Source organism: Musca vetustissima, unplaced genomic scaffold (genome assembly GCF_032173495.1).
Source record: "Musca vetustissima isolate MV318-11 ecotype Yass unplaced genomic scaffold, APGP_CSIRO_Mvet_v1 utg2303, whole genome shotgun sequence".
Taxonomy (NCBI): domain Eukaryota; kingdom Metazoa; phylum Arthropoda; class Insecta; order Diptera; family Muscidae; genus Musca; species Musca vetustissima.
Window position 1 is genome coordinate 321,379 of NW_026881770.1, and position 24,336 is coordinate 345,714.

The window sequence follows — 24,336 nt, forward strand, 5'->3', positions numbered from 1 at the left end:
TTTGAACAGCGCTGTGTGTTGTAGCATAATGAATAGTTTGATTTAATTGATTTAAATATTTGCACAAAAACAACTTTAAATCTGCCCTAATGAAATGAAATTTGGCATAGATTACCGAGGACATGTGTGTGTAGATTAATGTGGCAATAAGAACCCATTGTACCAAATTTCAGCGAATTTGTTTGAAAAGCGCGTCCAGAGAACGCCCAATAAGAACGCACTATACCATAAATCTGCGAATTTGCTTGAATATCGCGCTCAAGAACCCCAAAATATCGAAACTTGGGGGGTGCCTAAACGTGGACCGATATAGATCATCTTCGATTTTGGCCTGTCTGCAGACAAAAGACAACTGTTTGCAAAATGTTGGTGATCTATCTGTATTTGGTTAGAGGCTAGAGTGATTACAACAGACAGACATCGTCATCGAATTTTACGCTGATCCATTATATATACACTATATGGGGTCGGAAATGATTATTTCGATGAGTTATAAACGGAAAAAAGTTAATATACCCTCCATACTATGGTGGGGGATATATTTTATTGATCGTAGAGTTAAGTCGATTCATATACGAGTATAGACACAGATCACATACCTAATTTAGTCCAATTTCATGTCTTGAATATATACTTGTTCCTGCCTACTTTTAAAAATGATGTAATGCCTCGGATTGAAAATCAAAACTATTTTGACTTTCATACTGCATGAAATTCTCACACATACATTCTCAAAGTGGCACAAAATTACTAATACTACATCAAATGCTGTCATATGGGGCCCTCTAATGTGGACTGTCCACATTAGAGGGTCTAAAAGGATAATTGATATTTTCAAATGTTTAGAGGTGTTTTATAAAATCCTAAATTTTCCTTGACATTTCAAATATATTGACTACAATCCGATTTTTCAGTAATATGGACATTTATTTAATTAATTTGAAAATTCCCAATTGTATTTCAATATTTTCGAACGCAATAGTTATATGAATTACAACGATCAAAATTGCATTGACAACACAGAGCTTGAGCTTGGGTACACTGTGGTGCGATTTCACCGCATCCGCGCCAGAGTAAAAATTGCCGTTCTAAAAAAGTTGTACTCGTACTTCAATAGTTTTAATACTGATATACAAAAATGTTTCTTACTTTCTCGACTTGTATAGTTCCATTGACCCTTGACAATGGCACACAGCGCGTTGCATTCTACTACATACGGAGTATAGGCAAAACGTGAAAGGTTATCACAATTTTTATCGTCACGAGTGTTGCAAGAATAGCATTTCAGACCAACAGCTTCAATCCAATGGTTTATATATTAATATTGATATTGAATTATAATCAGGGAATTTGTACTTTACCTTCGAATATACATATAGATACCACCAAAATAAGTGTGAACATTTTCGGCGTTGTAATCATTTCGTAAAAATATGAAAAAGAAAAAATTTAAATTCTTGTGACAAATGGAACCAATGAAAATGTTTCCAAAAACGTTATACAGTAACACACTGTTACCTGTATTTAGGAATGTCTGACAGTACTACCTGAATTCAACGACATTTTTCACCACATACATTAATTTAAACAAAAAAAGCTTAAACTAAATTTTAAGAAAGCCAACTTTTGATATTCTACATTCCATTTTATCCAACACAAATTGGGATTTCACGCATTTCTTCTTTCTACATAACTTTAAATGAAGCGTTATCATTATCCATTCCCTTCATAGAAGTCAATCCTGATAGTGAACCATCGTGGCCATCTTCTTATCTAAGGCGCCTGCGTAATGTAAAGAGTAGATTGTTTAAAAAATTCAAAAAATATAATTCTCCAGCAAATTACAGAAATTATTCGTTGGCTAGGTATAAGTATAATACTGAAAATAAGAAGTGTTATTCAGAATATCTAGTAAAAATGAAAAGTAGATTACAAACTAATCCAAAAGATTTTTTTAAATTCGTAAATACTAAACGTAATATTCGGTCATTTCCCAGCTTTATGAAACTTGGTAGTATGGGATCATCTAATAACTCTGATATTGCAAATATGTTTGCCAAATTTTTCCAGAACAATTATTCAAACATTTCGTTTAATTTTAATTATAACTACAATATGGAGAAGATAAACCATTTTCCACATTTTTTACTTTCGGAAGATGAGGTATTAAATGCCCTGAAATCTCTAAAAACCTCTAATTCTGCTGGTACAGATGGTGTCCCATCATCTATATTAAAGTCTTGTGCATATGAATTGTACTTACCTCTAACAGATTTATTTAACTATTCCTTATCCCTTGGTTATTTTCCTCTTTACTGGAGATCTAGTTATATAATCCCTTTACACAAAACTGGTAGTCGGTGCACTATTGAAAATTATAGAGGCATCGCCAAATTGAGTGCGATTCCAAAGTTATTTGAACTCTTGGTTTCTCGAAGAATTTCCCACTTTGTCTCATCTATAGTATCTCCTTTCCAACATGGCTTTTTAAGAGGGAGGTCTACATTGACTAACCTAATGGAGCTTATGTGTCACGTTCACAATGGGTTTATCAATAAACTCCAAACTGATATAATCTATACAGATTTCAGTAAAGCGTTCGATACTGTTGTACACAGTTTATTAATTTATAAGCTTGATATTATGGGTTTCCCGACAATCCTTCTTAACTGGATTTCCTCTTATTTACAAGATCGTACTCAAAAAGTACATTTCAATTCACTTCTCTCAGATGACATCAGTGTTTCATCTGGTGTTCCTCAGGGTAGCCACTTGGGTCCATTACTCTTTGTCCTTTACTTAAATGATCTTCCATCTGTAATCCGATTTTCTAATATTTTAATGTTTGCAGATGATGTAAAACTGTTTTGTAGTCTAAATACACTTAACTCCTCATTAAATTTGCAACATGACCTACACTCATTAGTAAACTGGTGTAGTTCTAATGGTATGACGCTAAATCTTAAGAAGTGCAAAAAATTAACTCTTTCTAGGACTAGTCCCATATCTATTGATTACTTTATAGGTTCTCATAAACTTGACTCTGTAGACTCGTTTACAGATCTTGGTATTATTTTAGATACCAAATTGCGTTTTCATTTACATATTGAGTCATCTGTTAATAAAGCTAAATCGTTGCTTGGTTTTATAAAGCGATGGTCTAAGGAATTTGATGATCCGTATATAACTAAACGTCTATTCATCAGCCTTGTTCGACCCACATTGGAATACGGCTGTGTACTTTGGAGCCCATTTTATAAAAATTATTCTAATAAAATAGAATCGGTTCAAACCCAGTTTCTTTTATTTGCTCTTAGGGGTCTACCTTGGAATCCTCTTGAAGCACTTCCACCGTACGTTAACCGTCTGAAACTGATTGATCTTCCAACTCTTGAAAGAAGGCGATTAATGCTTAGAGCAATATTTATAATAAAATTGTTACGTGGACAAATTGACTCAAACTTTTTAACTGGGGAAATAAAATTTAATATTCCCTCCCGTAGAACACGTAATTATTTACCTCTTAACTTATCCCTAGTTAGACATAATTATGAACTAACTAATCCACTTCGCGCTTTATGTGAAATTTATAATAATTTATATAACAGAGTATCATTTTCTGACCCCATTCATGTATTAAAAAATTCTATTATTCGTCTATAATTGAGGTATAGTTGCCTTGTGTATGTAATATTTCTGTTTGCATGTTTTGTCAAAACTATGGTGTTTTTGTTTATGGTTAACAACTAATATAAGACTGGCTGATGTTAATTCTGTAGCCAGTAATTTTCCTTCACTACTAACCCTCCATAGTCCGGACTATGGGGTGTACGTTCTCTCCACGTTATGGGGAGGTGGCCCCCTCGGTCGGCAGGGGCGGGTGTGAGTGGCGTGGGAACGTTCGAAAGAAAAAAAAAATGAATATAAAAACAAAAAAGAAAATGTAATAACTTTTATATTCTCCACCATTAGAGGACATTAAAAATATCTAACATAGATTGGGAGGATGTCATTCTTTTGCAACACATCGATATACAATAAGAACCCAAAATAGCAAATTACAGCCATTTCGGCTGTATTGAATAAATGTTATCAAAATACGCGTGTGTATTAACATTACAAGGTTATCCGACAGGGGTGCTAAAATACTCAACTTCCCCACGATGACAAAATGTTACGTACGGCTATATTACCCAAATACCTCAAATCGACATATTTAAGCTAATATTACAAATCTTTAATGGCATAATTATTCAAGGTAATCTCATGCAATTATATGTTTCCAATTTTTTCATAAAGTTGCTTTTGATAACATTCAGCTTTCAGACCTGTTTCCAGTGCGTTGCGTACTGAAATACCCACCTTCCCACCTTTATAGAGTTTGTTGAACGTCCGTATTACCCAAATACGCAAAGACCTTATTTACTTGTGCGTAAAATGAAAACGACGAACATGGATGAAAACATTTTCTTAATTAGTTTACATTTATATAAAAACAAATTTTTCAATGACTGGACTTCTATTTTCAAAAAATCCAAAATACGCAGTGTCAATGTTGAAATATTTCAACTTTATATTTTTATACGCAATGCGAATTTGGGTAACATTAATTGAAATGCATGTCTTTAACTTTTGAGATGAATAAAATCGTTCGCATACGCATGAATTTAGATACGACCATGGTATAATCATTACAAGGTAGGGGCACAGCTACCAACTGATTAATTTTTTTTTTCAAAGTGGCTTGTTCCATCAAATCAAAATACATATTTTGTGTATGTCATGGCCCAAATATCAGTTCAACCAGAAGACAAATTTCAGGAAATACACAACCCTGTATCTACATTTTCTGACAAAAGTTATTGTTGTGGCAAAAACATCTTTGAAAAAATCACGATTTATTTTGCTCTTTTTGAACGCGCACAATAAAATTTATACACATCACTGATTTTATTTTAATAAATAATTGCTTTTTCACCACATTTGTTAACCAATTTGTGTATTTTGGAAAAATTTTTAAACAAATTCAAAATTTGATCGATGACTTTGTCAACATAATTACATAATTATGTTAGACGTCAAAACTGTTAATATTTTGTCAACATTCAATTCAATTTTAATTTATATTGTCTTTGTGAAGCACATTTGGGCTATTTCAAGAGTTGAAAGAAGATTTTCACTTAAATTATCTTAACAATTATAAATTGTGTTGTGTTTTTTTTATTTAATGGCGAAACAATTAGATTTCGCCTCGGCAAAAAAAATTACGTTAAACTAAGGTTTTTTTTTCTATGAATTCGCTTACTGAACTACCTTATATAGGCCTTGGTGTGTGTATTGTTTTGAATATTATCCCAGTAGTTCGAGTAACTGGTTATGAACTAGTTATTTTACTAATTACCTGTAACTACCACTAGTTACCACATCATACCCTAGACTGGTGAATTTAACATGTGTATGTCATTGGGGAAGTTAATTGCCCCCTGCCTGCATTACAAGTAACCAGTCATTTGGGTAGATACCATTGTTAAGTATTATTCCTAGTTACAAATATGTAGCAAATTGGCTATTACAACAGTTTGGAAAATTAAATATATAAATGTTATACGGAATGTGTATTTTTTATTTATTTTAAAATTTATATTGCACATAGTTTATGTTTCATTTTATCAGAATTTTTACGCCGTCATATTGACATTTGCATTTCATTTGTCTCTTGACCGTTTTAACATCCGTTCTCTACGAAATATTGAAGCATCTAAATAAAGATATGGGTCATTTTGGAGAATATTTACCTATTCAATTAAAGTTGATTTCTCAATCTGTTAGATGCTTCTGAAGTGACATCTTCATCTTGTATATCGTGGATATATGTATATGTCTTATACGACATGTTGTTTATAAACATATTTTTTCAAAAATTTGCTTTCAGAATTCTGAAAATTATAAAAAAAAAACTGAAGAAAATGACAATTCCTTTTTTGTCTTGTTTGTCGATTCACTACTTTTTACATTACCAGTAACTACAGAATTAGATTTTTCAATAAACAAATGAAGTCAATTGTATATTTTATGTTCCATTTTTGGATATAAAGTAACTAGATCACTAAGTAACTAGCTATATAACTATGTAATAGAAGATAATTGATATTTTTTGAACAACTGGGATGTCAAATAAATTAAAATATATTCAAATTTAATGGAAATGAAAATTATGTTTTTTTATCGCGTCCGTCTGAAAGTAATTACATTGTTGTTAAAAAGTTACAGAATATGCCTACAGAAGTGGTAGAGTTTGGAATTCGTGTATGTGGCTTCTAAAATAAAAGTATAATTACTCCCAGCGCCATCAACAAGTTAATAGGATAGAAGTCGGTATTGCCTAATATAAAAATGTCTATATATAATTGCGTTATATGTGTGTACTGAAGTTGCCAACAAGTACTAAATATCGGGTACGGTACAACAGATAAAGATAGGAATCTGTTATTAAATACTTATCTGGAACTATGACTATAAACATTTATCATAAATATTTTCCAAAAATAATTTCTAAGGGTCGTACCTAAATTCATGCGAATGCGTACGATTTTAATCACCTCAAAAGTTAAGTACATGAATTTCAATGAATGTTACCCAAATGCGCATTGCGTACAAATATATAAAGTTGAAAAAAATCAACATTGACAATCATGGTTCAATTATAAAAGGTAACTGCAAATCCCAGCTGATTTGATTCCAACATAATACTAGTGTCAATATGAATTTTACAAATTACGTTTTTAAAAATCACCCAACAGGAAAATTGGGAACGCATATAATTTGAAATTGTTCATTATTAAATGTGCTCCCGTATTAAATTTATTCAATCTACCTGCTGGGAAAGTTTGAGGAAGCTAATCTTTCTTCATTGAATAACTCGCAATTCCCTGCATTTTCATATGTGTTACACATATAAGTGGCAATGGCTCAATTATACGAAAGATGTGGAAGCGATAGAAATATAAATTTGATTGATTTTCATTCATGTTTTTCAAATTTTATTTTGAGGATTCGAAAATATTTTATTTTCAAAATAAATGTAATTTCTTTGTTTGTTTACTTTTTTCTGTCAAATGACGTTGACATTAGTATAATTTACAAAAACAAATTTCCATGTGGTTGTTGTATCGTTTGTTGTACAACGACACTTGCTGTTACCTTATATTATTATACCATGATTGACAATGCGTATTTTCGAATTTTTGTTTTTTGAAAATAGAATTCCAGTCATTGAAAATTTTGTTTTTCGGTTAATTAAGAAAATGTTGTCATCTATTTTCGCCGTTTTCAATTGACACTGAATCAAATAAGGTCCTTGCGTATTTGGGTAATACGGACGTTCAACAAAGCCTATAAAGGTGAGAAGGTGAATTAAGGTACAGGCTTAAAAGTACAACACATTGTATACGGCGGTACGGGTGGAGATAGAATTTGGTACAAGGCTTTTGTATGAAAAACAATGTTTTCGCAGTTTCGTTTGACATTACTTCTTACGAAACGGGTAGAGTTAGTGTTCTGATATATTGTACGTATAACAGCTATAACAAATTAAATATAATACGTATAGTTTACATCGGAAAATGTAGAATTTTAGTATTTATCTGTAACTAGGTGTGTCTGGTTACTTTTCCAGTAACATTTATTCAGTAAGTTCTAGTACAGAGAGTAAGCCGTTTTTACTCTCTTTTGCGATAGTACTGAGAAAAGTAAACAAACATTTAGTAAGATTTAGCAAATAAACAGCTGGGAACAAGTTGAGTTTAGGGGCTCATCTCCGATTTTTCTGAAATTTTTGTCATAGGTAGATCTCGTCTCCCTGATCACGAAAATATATAACTTTCATGGGGGAAGTCCATAATTCCCGAGATATGGACCTCTAAAGTTCCGAAATTCCTATGCTCATAACTTCGTTATTTATGAATCGGTGAAGGTAATATTGGTATGATTGTAAAGCGTACACATTATATTTCCACTTAAATTCGTCTTAATTAAAAATTATCCAAAATAGCCGGCCTTCGGCCGGGGATTTAAGACTTTCTCCTATGGACGGGCGGAAAATTCGGCTAACGCATCAACAATGTTTTTTAAACTATTTTTTTTCTAAATAGCCGGCCTTCGGCTATTTTTTCTTTTTTCTTATATAGCCGGCCTTCGGCCGGGGATTTAAGACTTTCTCCTATGGACAGGCGGAAAATGCGGCTAACGCATCAACAATGTTTTTAAACTAATTTTTTTCCAAATAGCCGGCCTTCGGCCGGGGATTTAAGACTTTCTGCTATGGACAAGTGGAAAAATTGGCTACGCGATTAAAATTTCCTTTATATCAACGTTTTTCTTATATAGCCGGCCTTCGGCCGGGTAATTAAGACTTTCTCCTATGGACAGGCGGAAAATTCGGCTAACGCATCAACAATGTTTTTAAACTATTTTTTTCCAAAAAGCCGGCCTTCGGCCGGGGATTTAAGACTTTCTGCTATGGACAGGTGGAAAAATTGGCTACGCGATTAAAATTTCCTTTATATCAACGTTTTTCTTATATAGCCGGCCTTCGGCCGGGGATTTAAGACTTTCTCCTATGGACAGGCGGAAAATTCGGCTAACGCATCAACAATGTTTTTAAACTATTTTTTTTTTTTCTAAATAGCCGGCCTTCGGCCGGGGATTGAAGACTTTCTGCTATGGACAGGTGAAAAATTGGCTACGCGATTAAAATTTCCTTTATATCAAAGTTTTTCTTATATAGCCGGCCTTCGGCCGGGGATTTAAGACTTTCTCCTATGGACAGATAGAAAATGCGATCGAAATTTTCTTTTAAATAAACATGTTTCTCTAAATATCCGTCAATATTACCATTGTCGGCCTACAAATGTCCAAGTTATGAGCATATGAATTCCGGAACTTCAGAGGTCCATATCTCGGGAAATATGGGTTTCCCCCATGAATGTCATATATTTTCGTGATCAGGGAGACGAGATCTACCTGTGGTAAATTTCAGAAAAATCGGAGATGAGCCCCTAAACTCAACTTAAGCCCCTGCATCAATACATTGCCCTCTATCTGGAACTTGCTGTTAAAAATATATAAGGAACAGAGATGGTCCGTCAGAAACAGTGACGTAAATGACATACATTTTCGACGTATATTACATACGTCAGAAACGTCGTAAACCCACCCGAAACCATTAGGTTTTTGACAAAATACCTATTTCCATTAATGAATTTGGAAATTACGTATGCTTTACTGAAATCCACTTAAAATTTCAAAAAAATTTCTCCAAAAAGTTTAGAATTTTGTATTAGTTCTAGTAAGGAACAGACAGATATATGTAAAAATAATATGTATTTTTGAAAATAACGGTATATGGTAATAATATTCGAATAAATGACGTTTTCTACATTTTATACAGGTATATGACGTTTTCGACGTTTACACCTTTTTGACGTAAATGACATACATTTTCGAAAACATAAAAGTTCGTCATACGGACCATCCCTGATAAGGAATTAGTTTCTAATTTAATGAAACTTTGCATTACTTAGGAATTTTCTTCCATTTTCTGTAATTTTTATGCAACTTAACTTCAAATTGAACTTTGCAAATTAAAAAAAAAATGTTTTTAAGAATTTTTGTGTTTGGTCATAAAACAGCTGATCAAAAATGCTGAGTTTGCAAAATCTTACTGCATAAAATTCTTTCAGTAAACTGAATTCTGATTTATTTATTTTTTCTTTTCTTTAAAAAAAAAAATAATGTATGGGACCTGGCCTATCATTATTCGACGTTTTCTGATTTATACTGAAACCAAAAGTATCGATATTAGGTTCGTTCGTTTACTTTCCCAGTAATATTTACTCAGTAAGAATTTGCAGAGAGTAAATACGAATTTTTCCTTCTCAAGAGAGAAAACTGCAAAAAGTAAACGAACAACATCCAGTAAAAAGATTGTTTCGACACAGCTGATTAAAACAATTTTGCCAATTTGTATTGGCGCAAACTAAAAAACAGCATTTTTATTAGAAAAATGGATAACAAGCGGAAAATGTATGTTGTTTACCAATACTTGCGTTTTCTTCATCAATTTTAATGTTTAATAATACAAAATCAATATAAAATTCACAAAACAATAAATTTGGTTGAAGACAATTTTGTTGTTTGTTTACAAAATACAGCAAAACAGCTGATTAAATATCAGCTGATGGTACAAGAAAATTCTTACTGAGTAAATTTTCCTTGTAAGAATTTGCAAATACTCAGTAACACAACTGTCAAATCTGCTCTCTCAATTCACTCTCTTTTACTGGAGTTTTGGGTAAACGAACAACATTTTGTAATAATTTGTACAAATTCGTACAAATTATTGAGTAAACGAACGAACCTATTATTAAATAATTTTTAAGTGTGTTAGTGCATACCATGGTGCATACTTAGAAATGCATACACATCTATATTATGTTCTATTGTATGTTTATTTATTTTAACTATAAAATAAAATTTATTTGGAAAGACCCGCTAACGACATAGTCGGCATAGGCGAGTTTGATATATTTGTACAATTTTATTATAAAAGGAAAATATCGCGAAAAATTTATGGAATGTCACGTTTTTCACAGTATGGGGTTATAAATATATTTATAATAATATTTCTTCATAAAACTCTGAAAGATTTCTTTTCTCAATGCAGTAATGTATAAATTTATTTACAAATTAACTTGAAAATATTTTAATTTTTTTATTTTTCAAGAAAATATAGAACCATGTTCGATAATGAACTATATATGAACTATAAACCGCATTTAGGCCTAGCCCCTCTGTGGGAGGTACCAGATGGAGTGGACCGATATTCCCCGATATATCATGGTTTACATAATCGGTTTGTAGAAATGTAGGTATGAGTCCGCTGTTTGGTATTTTCCCTATATTATTCATTTCAAGTACATGTCAGTATATCTATGGTGGAGGGCAGTGTTGCCAAAACTTTGTTGCTAGATTTTGTTGAAAAAAGGCTAGAGAATGCTAAAAAAATTAAAAAAGTGTTAAAAATTTCTAGAACAAAATAGAACTAATTTCTACAGTCTCCGTACCGTCATCAGCGTTCAAAAGCCCTTCCTCTGAAAAGCAAAGGAACACCAATCAAAACATGACCTTGCGTCAAAACGACTGTTCCATAGGCGGGAGGCAGACAATTCTGCCGGAGATATATCTCGGCTACCTAAACCAGCGGAATTATCCTCAGTTTTCACATGATACAAATTATTATTGCCAATGTTTTCCTGGATTCGACAAACACTGTTAGCAACAAACGTTGTCCAAGTAGACGGGATTTTCTTTAACCAACCAAGAACTATTGTGGAATATGTCACACAATAACTTTTATTAAATTTAATATATATCTTTCCCGAACTATAGTTTACAAAAAATCTGAAGCTAAACTGCTCCACAAAGCTCCAAGAGAGCAGTGATATTGATTTTAATGGGCAAACATTTTTCTATCTAAGGATTCAACACTGATATAAACTACCCCCGCATCCGAATTAAAGACGAAGGCTGAGGATGAAATAACTAAATCTTGTTGTAATCCCTGTTTTCAAGGTTTATGACGGGATAGTGTGGCAAATAACACGAAAGGATGTTTAATTTAGATATGTATAAAAAAATAATTTTAATTGGATTCTGTTTTGGTCTTCAATTATTCGTTGAAATGTATGCGCTACGGTCTATTGCATCCTTGGGTTATCGGTTTTGTTGTTTTAAGGAATAATTATTTGTCACCTGTTTTGCCGCCTCCTTTAAGGGAACACCCCCCCCCCCCCCCCAATTCTCGATTTTTTTATTTTTAAGATTTTAAATGGGCTGGTAAATGAATACCAATGCTTGTTAAGGTTTGTAACTTGGCACATATGTATTTGAAGATTTAAAAAGGAAGAAAAATAATTTACCAAAATTTGTTGTTGTTGTTTTGTTGTTGTTTTTTGGGTTCAAAGAAAAGTCCATATTTTCGATGGCGGGCATGATAACTCCTCACTGGAACATCGGAATCCGAAAATTCCAACTGTTTTAGAAAGAGGACATGTCTGGCTCTCGTATGAACTAGGATTATTAACAAAATGGCGGAACTTTGAAAAAAATTTTATGGAAAATCGCCTATTTTTTACCACAAACTAAGTTAAAAAATAAGGAAGATCTTCACCGATTAGCTTTATCCTAGTTCATACGAGAGCTACACACTCCCAGAGAAACGTGTCAAAATTTGAAACCGATTGGATTATTAGTTTTTGAGTTATCGTGCCCGCCATTCGTTTTGAGAAAAACGCGTTCAAAGTTTGAGAAGCCCTTTAGCCGTCACTTGAGGCTAACACAATAAATCGGCTATATCTTTAAGAGTTCTTGAGATTTTCACTTGAAATTTTGTAGAGACATTCTAGAATTAGAGTAGATTCGAATTAAATCAAAAAAATTTTTGACACCGAGAATGGGGGGGTCCCCTTAAGCATCAATGAGTATCAACCTGTCATTCGGACAGACAGCACGCATATTGTTGGGCACAGACATATCGTCGCCAGTTTAACGTTACAATATATCTACCCTTTTTTGGGAGTCTGCTCTAGTTCCCATAATCTCAACAATATAGTATGGAGGGTATATTAATTTTGTCATTCCGTTTGTAACTCATCGAAATATTCCTTTTTGACCCTATAAAGTATATATTCCTGATTAGGGTAAAATTCTAAGACGATCTAGCCATGTCCGTCCGTCTGTTGTAATCACGCTATCTTCTGAAGGAATTGGGATAGGGTGCTGAAATATTATTATATTATATATTAAAATAGTTATCTAATTTGTTCCGCGTTTTGGGTTTGGTTCTAAAACGGCATATACATTAGAACTGTTTACCGGGTTAACCTACTTTATGAGGATTTATTTGACACATATGCAAAGGAATTGACAATTGAAACCCAGTGGGTTAACGAAATCCGGTTCAATGTAAACGTACTATAAGACTCTGTTGCAATCATTTCACCTGCGGAGGATTTCGAGATAAAAAACTAGAACGTAAGGTTCGATAATGAACTATATATGAACTATAAACCGCATTTAGGCCTAGCCCCTCTGTGGGAGGTACCAGATGGAGTGGACCGGAAAAATGCTAGATTTTGTTGAAAAAAATGCTAAAAATTGCTAAAAATTTCTACAACAATATTGTTAATATTTAATAATTAAATATTAATCAGAAACTGCATTTATTCTGAAAGGCTATTCGTTGTCGATTTAGCCATGTCCGTCCGATTGAGGTCGCAATATTGAAGACAGAGCTTTGGAATTTTGCACATACGTTGGTACTACTCCTATGAGATTTGATATTGGAAATGGAATATATCGGTCCTTTTTGGGTACACCATACCCCAATACATTTTTTAAGCTTTTAGACACATTTTTCAACTTAAATTGCTGTATATTGTGTTCTACTTACTAGAACTTATCAATATTGGTCAAGTTTTAAGGGTAGCCCTCATCAATTGCATTGGTTTTGATTTGATTGTTTAAATTTTGTTGAGTAAAAAATCTCCTTATCAAAAATTCTTAATATGGGTCCATATTTAGGGGTAGCCCCCAGAGAGCGGTATCCTTCCCATGATTCAACATTTTGGGGACGTCGGACACGCAAGCGAATTGACTAAACTTTTTCAATTTTTTGTTTTGATGGGGTTTGAAATCTTCCTACTAAATATAAATAATTTCACATTGCGTACAAATATGAAGACAATTTTAAATGTTCGTCCCATTTGCGAACTTTTAAGGGTTTATAATCCCAATCCCAACAGCGGCTTTAATATAAAAAATATGTTTGCCGGAATTTTTCTATATTGGTCCTTATTCTGGCACAATCCCAATATAATGGGGTTTGATAATCTAAAGTGGTTATAACTTGGCATTCGGGATTCCCGCTGAATAAAAAACTTGTTTTCAGAAAGTTCCAACATAATTCATGTTCATTATTTTTACATCGCTCTTATAAAATGTACAACTTAATTTGGTTTTTCATTTTCTCAAATAAACAATCTTACAACAGACAATATCATAGTCACCACATTGAGTACCCGACCATTTTTTAAGAAATTTGGAATGCCCGGCACATGCTGGATAGCATTGAAAATCAAATTCATCGCGTGAAACATAGCGAAAATTCAATGCGTCAATATGGAATCGAAAAACGGGATTTTTTTTGGATTGAAACCAAAATTTCCCTAAGAAATTAAAAAATGCTAAAAAAGTGCTAGATCAATTTTTTTGGTGCTAGACGAGTCCAAACAGTGCTTGGCAGCACTGGTGGAGGATACCCTCCTACTGTCTACTTCAGTTACATCAATAGCAGAGTTTTGAGCATGTAAAGCTCCGCACAAAATCAGAAGACAACCACCTAACAAAATTTGGGGATAACGAGTTGTTCTCAATAACAGATCAACGGAACGAGAATTGCCAATCGAAAATTAAGAAATTGTGAACTCAAGTCAGAATGAACTCCAACCGACGGTAACTGTTCTGAAATAGTTTGCAACACTAATGCATGACCTTCCAATGCCAATGAAGGATCGAAGGGACCGCAATTTGAATTCGACAAGCTTTTCTAGATATAACCGAAAACGCCATCCTAGACCATTTTTTATCGTTGAAAAGGAACGTAGAGGAGCGTACAAAGCGTTCAATAGGAAGAGGACTGTCACCGCATATCGTACACTGGCTTTACGATTCTTTGAAAAACGTTCAATGAAGAACATATACAAACTAAATGAAAACTGTAGCGTTTTTCAGGGAGAGATTTTAGTCAGTCACGATAACCAACAAACTGTATGCTGGTGACTCTGTACCGGTGACTATGTGTCGATAGTCAAATGGCACATATTATTAACGGGAAAAACTTAATCTAATCGGTTCTAAATTTTGACACGTTAATTGGGGCCTACATAGCAAAAGTATTAACTGGGATAAATCTAAACGGGGATTTATCGGAAATGCGAAATTTTCCAAAAAAAAAAAAAATTTTCTAGATCCGCAATTTTTCTAATTTTCGAGCGAAGTCAATAATCCTAGTTCATACCAGAGCCAGATATGTAGTCTTTCTATCGATAATCTTGCCAGCAATCAGGTCATGGGCTATAAACTCTAGAGTCGTCCAGATTGTAAACTCGCGTGATGTACAATATTTTGTTAGACTTTTTGTGTTCCAGGTCACAGAGACATTAAAAGAAATGAAGTAACTGACAAGCTAGCTCGATATGGATCGCAGTTAATCAATGTAGCAATTGATGGCTGTTAAACATCATCTTAGCTACTATTTTAACACCCACTAATCTGTACGGAAACAAACAAAAACCTATTCTGCTTCGGGTATTTTCATTAGATTCATCTGTGCTAATTAGTGTAGTGTAGGATTACGAATTCCAGCTACTTTTTAATTTTATATTTTTTTACAAATATTTGAATTAGAAAATTATTACAATGGTCTGTCCGTATGGCCTGCTAGAGGGTTTGTTAACGAATTTCTAGAAAGATCAGCTCATTTAGCTAATTTACCACAGAGATCTAAACCAGTATCAGAAAACTAAATAACCTATTTACCTTTTGCTATCAGAATGTAAGGGGGTTAAACACTAAATTAACTGGTTTATTTACTGATAACATTGGTTTTTAATATTAGCATTATTGCGTTTTAAAACGTCTGTATTAAATAGTGAAATCATGTGTTCAAAATATCAAATATTTAGAAAAGATTGTACTGGTGAAAAAGGTGGCGGCGTCCTTATTGCAGTTGATACCAAATTTTCCACTAATTTTATTGAATTAAATTGTTTTTCTGACATAGAATTTATCTGCATATCAATTGAATTGGGAAAATTTAAATTATTCGTTACATGCTCATATATACCTCCCTCATCACATCTTGATAATTATAATCAGCATTTAGCAGCACTAAACTCAATTACTAATATTTGATCTGTTCCAGTACTTTTTTAATAGTAAATATAGTTAAAGGGAAACATTTCAAAATTGCTCTCAGAGTACAAAATAATTTGAAAAGTTCGGGAACGCAAATCTAGTAAATATGCCAAAATTAGATGGCAATACTTCAAAATCAACATAACAGCCAATCAGAAGTAGGCATTCCTGTTTACCATTTTTACTTGACCAAATTTCTCGAGTAAAAAGTTTTGAAAGAGAACGCTATTTTGTTTTGTGCTCTCTTAAATTTGAGTCAATGTTTTACCAGTTTTATGGGTTGAGGAACGGTATCCGAGTAAAAAGTTGGAAAACATGTAAAATGAGTAGATTCTTTTAGGTTCTGGAACGGAACTATTATGAATGATTCCGATAGAATTTTAGTTCTTGGTGATTTTAATATGCCATCTGTAAAATGGCTCTCATTGCCAGATTCAGAATGTTTAACGTCGTTGACATCTGAAGCAAATGTAAACCAATATACATTTGATATTAGGTTTGTTGATATCGCAATAATTTGTAACAATTTGTACAAATTGTTACAAATAGATTGAAATATATAAACGCATTTATTAAAAATTGTTATTTTGCATGCAATTCCTTAAAACTTCTAATCGTAACACATACATTTCAATTCTTACTGGATTTTACTGAATGTTCTTCGATAACTTTCTTCAATATTTTCACATGAGAGAACAAACTCTCTCAACTTAAATTACTGAGTAATTTTTACTCAGTAAGCTATCGGACAAACCTATTGTTAATCGATTTTGTGAAATTAATCTCATTCAAAAAATAATATTTTAAATTGTAATGCATGGTACAATTATAAAAGGTAACAGCAAATCCCAGCTGATTTGATTCCAACGTAATACTAGTGTCAATATGAATTTGACAAATTATGTTTTTAAAAATCACCCAACAGGAAAATTGGGAACGCATACAATTTGAAATTGTTCTTTATTAAATGTGCTCTTGTATTCAATTTACTCAATCTGCCTGCTGGGAAAGTTTGAGGAAGCAAATCTTTCTTCAAGGAATAAATCGCTATTCCCAGCATTTTCATATGTGTTACACATATATATGGCAATGGCTCAATTATAGAAAAGATGTGGAAGCGATAGAAATATAAATTTGATACATTTTCATTCATGTTTTTCAATTTTTATTTTGAGGATTCGAAAATATTTAATTTTCAAAATAAATATAATTTATTTGTTTCTTTACATTTTTCTGTCAAATGACGTTGACACTAGTATAACTTACAAAAACAAATTTGCATGTGGTTGTTGTATCGTTTGTTGTACAACAACACTTGCTGTTACCTTCTATTATTATACCATGATTGTAATGATAGAATCCTTGATCTAGTGTTTGTAAATTTTACACAATTTTTTTAATTAATTCGAATTCCTGCTATATGTACTCCGGAAGATAATTATCATCCAACATTATATATAACCATGAGCCATAATTCCACAATTAAGAAAGCGTCTGTATATAGCATTTTGAATTTACAGTTGATATCGGATATAAGAAACTCAAAAAAGTAGGAGATTTCGTTCTTATATGCGATTTTTTCTTATATGGAATTATTGGATATAAGAATGTTGTTTCTTATAAACGTACATACGCATATGAGATATCTTTCTTATATGAATATATTCTCTTAACGTAATTGTTTAAATCAAAAGCATGTTTCAAAGAAAAATATTTTATTAAACAAAAGAATTCAGCATATAAAAAAAAACTAAATTACTAAATTAAAATCAGTTCACAGTTTGACTAAAAATGGGTGCATATTTTTCTATACATATGAATAATTTTATTTCAAATAGAATTAAAAAAGTAATTTATTTTTTTTTTTCATTCTCAATATTAATAAAATTGTGAAATAAGTTTATTTCAGAATTTGTTCCAACTGTAAGAATTAGAAATTCAGACAGATATCCATGGATTTCGCGTGAGTTATCAAGCATAACAAATTTAAAAAAATAAACTTTTTTCGAAAATATAAGAAGTCAGGCTCATCTATAGACTACGCTAATTATTCTGTTGCTAGGTCCAAATATACCATAGAGTCCCGTAGGTTGTATAATAATTACCTCAACAAGATCAAAAATAATTTTTAAACTAATCCGAATTCATTTTATGAGTTTGTTAACTTAAAAAGAAAAGTCTCCTCAAAACCCACAATTTTGAAATGTAACAACAAGGAGTTTGTAAAAAGTCTGAAATAGCAGAATGTTTTGCAAATTTTTTCGCCTCTACTTATTCATATACAGTTTGTCCAAATATAAGTTCATATCATTATGAGCTATACAAAATAGATAAAATATATACGCCTTTTTTACAAAGTCAGGATTTTATCTTAAAATTTACATACTCTAAAACCAATTAATCTTCCAGATCCAGATGGTATATCTAGCATAATTCTCAAATATTGTTCTAAGACTTTGGCAACGCCTCTTACGTTGCTATTTAATTATTCCTTAAATGTTGGTTATCTTCCTACTACATGGAAGAAATCTTTTATAGTACCGTTAGACAAGTCTGGTAGACTATCAAGCGTCACAAACTACAGGGGAATTGCAAAATTAAGTGATATCCCAAAATTTGTTGAAAAATTAATTACTTCACACAAAATTCAATCCATTTTAAGTCCATATCAACATGGCTTTGGTAGCGGTCATTTAACTATAACAAATCTTATAGAGTTTACTTCAATTGTAATAAAGGGATTTGTTCAGCGAAATTAAACTGATACCATTTATACAGATTTTAGATTTTGATAGGGTTAACCTTATTATGTAAATTAGATAAAATGGGTTTCAGTATAAACTTAGTCAAATTGATATCATCTTAATAACAAAATAGATCACAGCTAGTTTTGTTTGTAGAATGTCTCTCAAAATCGATTAACGTGTTTATAAACGATTTGTTTGTTTGATGATAACATTCTAAATTGTTAATGTATGCAGATGATGTGAAGTTATTCGTTACCCATAGCTTTGAGAAACAAGCTAATTTACTCCAAAATGATTTAAATAGCCTTTTTCAATGGTGCAGATTAAATTGTATGGATTTACGACACCCTACATTTCCTTCAGCGAAATCATGATGCAATAATAAGGTGATGTATCAAAAAAAAACCTTAGATTTTGTCTCGATTATCTGTCAAATTTTTCCATATAATATTTCACATGGTTGGAAACACTGCACATCGACCTCAATTTTACATCAGCTGCCATATTTTTGAATTGTAACGTATTTTGTAGCATACTTTAAGGAGAAGTCAATATTAGATTCGTTCGTTTACTTTCCCAGTAATATTTACTCAGTAAGAATTTGCAGAGAGTAAATACGAATTTTTCCTTCTCAAGAGAGAAAACTGCAAAAAGTAAACAGCATTTTTATTAGAAAAATGGATGACACGCGGAAAATTGATGTTGTTTGTTCCCCACAAACATTTAAAAGGGTTGTGACCGGTAAGTTTTAACTATTTAATGATACAAAATCAAAATAAAATTCACAAAACAATCAATTTTCTTGAGAACAATTTTTTGTTTGTTTACAAAACATAACAAAACAGCTGATTAAATATCGGCTGATGGTACAAGAAAATTCTTACTGAGTAAATTTTCCTTGTAAGGATTTGCAAATACTCAGTAACACAACTGTCAAATCTGCTCTCTCAATTCACTCTCTTTTACTGGATATTTGGGTAAACGAACAACATTTTGTAATAATTTGTACAAATTCGTACAAATTATTGAGTACGAACGAACCTATTTTCTTGGTGCAAAAGCAAGGTTGTATTTGCTAGATGGACGTTAGAACGATAAAATCAGTTTGGCACTTTTATTGTATTGTAATTATCTTATGTTGACTTTTTATAATTTTCACAATTAAAGATATTTCGTGGATACAAACATTAGTGTCTTTTTGTGTGGCTCTAAAACAAGTGGTTAAATTTATAATTACATGCCATGTGCTATAGGTAATTTGGACAGCTTTTAAGGCAAAAAGTCAACCTTAGAAAATACGATTTTTTGATGTCATAAATATTATTCTGTAAGATGTATTTTAAACTAATTTCGTTGAGTTTTTTAACGTACGTGGGTCGTTTTCACGTATTTTTTCAGTTGTAGTATTAGTCGTACGCGAGCCCGTTTATTTTGTAATTTTTTCTTCACAGTTGATTAGTATTTAATTAATTAATATGTGCATCTAAAATCTATTTATTAATAAAATATTCAATCGTACATAAAAATGATTATAATGATTGAACTTATACTGACCAAATTCATTTGCATGAACAATAACAAAAACTGTCCCGTTAGACACATTATTTCCAAACAACACTCACAGCCGTCACATTTCAAAAGTTTGGTGATCTGCTTATGATTTCTGTGTATTTTGTCATTGTCAACTTTTTAAAGTTTGCTGATCTGTCTGATTTTGGTGTATTTTGTTCTTGTACATTTAACAAAACAGTTTTTAATTGTTATTATATATCAATTCAAGTCGATTTTAATTTTGGGCAGGACATTAATCTGTTTTTGATCAACAAAAGAGGTCATAGAAGACTCCTTTAGATGATTTCTCCCAATCATCAAAATGCTGGGTGGTATCAAAAGATCGGACAAACACAATTTGTTAGTTATACAGCCTTATTCTGGATGTCAATTCCACGTGAATTTACTCGGTCTTCCCCTTCGTCTTATTTTTGTGTGAATTTTTTCGCATTCTCGCTTTCGCCTTATTCTGAATGAAGTTCGAAAGCGAAAAAATCCGCTTTGGGGAAAAATTAGGTATTCTGGATTACAGGGAGTAGGAGAATGAGATGAAATTTTGTGCGAAATTTTTCGCTAATAAATTTAAAGTGAGTTGACTACAAAAACATAAGTAATAAATATTTTTATGAAAAATATTAACACAATACTTATTCTATGACGATTTAGAATATTATAAATGATAGTTAGCAAATATTTATCTGGAAAACAGCAAATAAAATGCCTTTGGAAATCCTATTGATAATGATGCATGCTGAACCAAATATTGCCAAGGAATGTCTAAAGGTAATAATGAATATTTAAGTCGAGTTTGATGCATTTTGGAGTCGAAAAACAGACATTTTGGGTGAGGATCTGTCTGTCAAGAAAAAAAATATAGAAAAACCAAATTTGCCTAATGAGCCGCTTAACAGTGGAAAACTTAGATAAAGATTATGAAACAACACAAAAAAACTACAAAAAATATTTTTTTCAAAATTATCGTTGGTGTGGTTTTATATTTGTCGGGATCGGGATCGGTGTTGAGAGTTTCTCTCTCTCTCAGTGGTAAATTGTGAATTGTGTTGGAAAACATTACCAAAGGTAGGAACAAAAATGTACGAAAAGGTACCTAAAATTCTACTTCAAATGATAATTATCGAGAAATATTGGCCAATATTTATACCAGTTATTTGCATAAATAATATATGTTATAAGTAAGTAAGTAAGTATTTTTATTGAGACTTTCTTTTATATGTTATAATTTAAGCGTAAATGTATTCACGTTTACGTCAATTCGTACATTTTGTGAACAAAAAGTACGCTTGTTACAAAATTAAAAATAGCGCAACTCTAATTACTCTCTCAAGAGAGAGAAACTCTCAAAACCGATCCCGATCCCGACAAATATAAAACCACACTTAGCATTATTTGAAGGAAGAAATAAAGGAGTAGGAGCATAACAGGCCACTTTAAGAATTTGGAGAGATAAAATATCGAAATTAAATAAAAAGGCACACAATTATGTGCCTGTGTTTTTGCCATCATAAAAAAATGTTCTTTTATTTGTAATCTATTGTATGTAGTTGTTGTACCAAAATGCATCAAAACAATGAACAGCTGTTTCACATGTCATATTGTAGGTTGCCATATTTTCAAACTTCAATTAATTTTCTTTTAATTACAAAGCATTTATACAGCTAATTCTTGATATTTCACATTTGTGTTGTTATAAAGTTTAAACAACAACAACAATAACAAGTAACAATTTTTAATAGAATAATCAATAAATAAAATTTTGAAAAATATTACACAATTAAATTACAATGGGACAACATACATTGCAACTTAAATTACAATATGGCAACATACATTACAACTTAAATTATAATATTGCAACACGAATCTTTTTTTCAACCACCATTTTCGAAAACTCGAATCCGCATCTCGCATTTTTTGCGTCTCCCTATTCATTCAGAATAAGGCGAGAATGTGAAAGCGAAAATTTTTGTACATGCGAGATATCTCCCATCGAATATCCAGAATAAGGCTGATAGTCAAAATGTTAGATCACTACACAAATGTATTAATGAATATTATACATATATTAAATAGAAAACTCACACCACCGCCAACATTGTCCACGTTTTATATATATTTTCTTGTTTTGTATTTAGCGTTTATAGATGCTTTGAAAATTACTCTTTAATTTAAAACTTTTATGACACTCTTACAGAAACATATTTTTTTAAATAAAAAAAATCCTATTTTCAAAAGCTGAAAAATTATCTTTTTGTTTTAAACACTGTCCAAACTTCCCCACAAAATAATTTAATGAAATAAACCAAGGCCTATATAAGGTCGGCCAGTAAGCGAATTCATAGAGAAAACTTAAGTTTAACGTCAATTTTTTGCCGTGATTTTTATTTAAAGGCGAAACAATTAGTTTTCGCCTCCGCAAAAAAAATTGACCTTATATAGGCCTTGTGTATGTATAGGTTTCAAAATATGATTTGGAATCAAACTTTATACTCACCTGTGCTTACTGGCCGACCTTACAACGTTACCTAAAATCCGACGGGGCGTACAAAAATATTCAACTTCCCCACTATGGTAAAATGTTGTGTACGGCCGTATTACCCAAATACGTCGAGTCCATATCTTCAAGCAAATAATACAAACCGCAAAAAAAATTGAAAATTTATTAAATTAATACACATATTTTTAGTTTCCATTCGAAATTTCAAATTTCCAGAATGTTTTGTTTTTGTTTTCAACAAAAGAAAAAAATGAAAAATACGCTCTGTCAAAGTTGAAATTGTACAACTTGAAATTTTGTACGTTCGACGTATTTCGGTAACATTCATATAAGTCCTGATTTATATTAGGCGAGTTTACTTGCGGCAATTATTATCGTTCCCTTTTGAACTTGTTTCATGCGTCTATACAAGGCAATTCGGTTTCAAAAATATTTCTTTTTTCATTTGATGTCAATAATTTTTTTCACATTTAAATAAATATAAAATGTCAAGAAATACGAAATACACAAAACGAATTGCCAGAAAATTGTCGGTACGAGCAATTTTTTTCCATTTCTATTCCCCTTGCCCCTCTCTCCTACAGTCAATATCTTGCCACAAGTAAATTCGCCTAATCTAAATTGGGACTAAATACATGTGTTCTACATTTAGGTTCGTTCCCGTTCTTACTCTCTATCAAAAATTACTCTCACATACAAGATTTGCGCAAAGAGTAAAGGAACGAAAAATAGTTAAAACACAAAGAAACGCCAAAATCAAAAATTTAATTTGTTAAGGACAGAAACCTAATGCACAAAAAAAAATTAAACGGCGTCCATTGCGTGATTTTGATAATATAAATATTTATTGTTTATTTTTTATTTGTATAATTTAGAGGAAAACATTATCGAATATCCGGAAAGGCTTACATGGCTGGACGCTCTCATAATGTTAATGCTATTGAAATTGGTAGATATTTTGATTGGAATGTTTTAGCAAACTTGAACAACAAGATATGGAACAAGTCAAGTTCAGGGGCTCCACTCGGATCATTTTGGAATGATTACCGTAAGTAGCCCTTCTTGTGCATACTTCCCGAGATATTGGCCTTGATATTTCGGAACATATTTTCTTTAATACAACACTTTTTCTATTGCCACCAAGGCAATATGGGTATCATTAAAAGGTTATATCGGGTACTTTTTAAGAGAACTTAAGAATAAGACTTTCACATATGGACAGGCGCATACATGGTTATGTAATATATTCTTCATCTAGTTACATAGCACAAACCATAACCTTTAAAATAATACGGCTGATTAAAACAACATACTCTCCGAACTTTCAAGGCCCATATCGCGGGAAGTATGCATTTCTCACTATAAAATATATATCTCTGTAATCAGTTCACCGAGGACTACTTTCTGTAAAAATGTAAAAGCGATCCAAGTGGAGCCCCCCAAAACTTGACTTAATCCCAAGATATTTTCGACCACATTGGTAAGTAC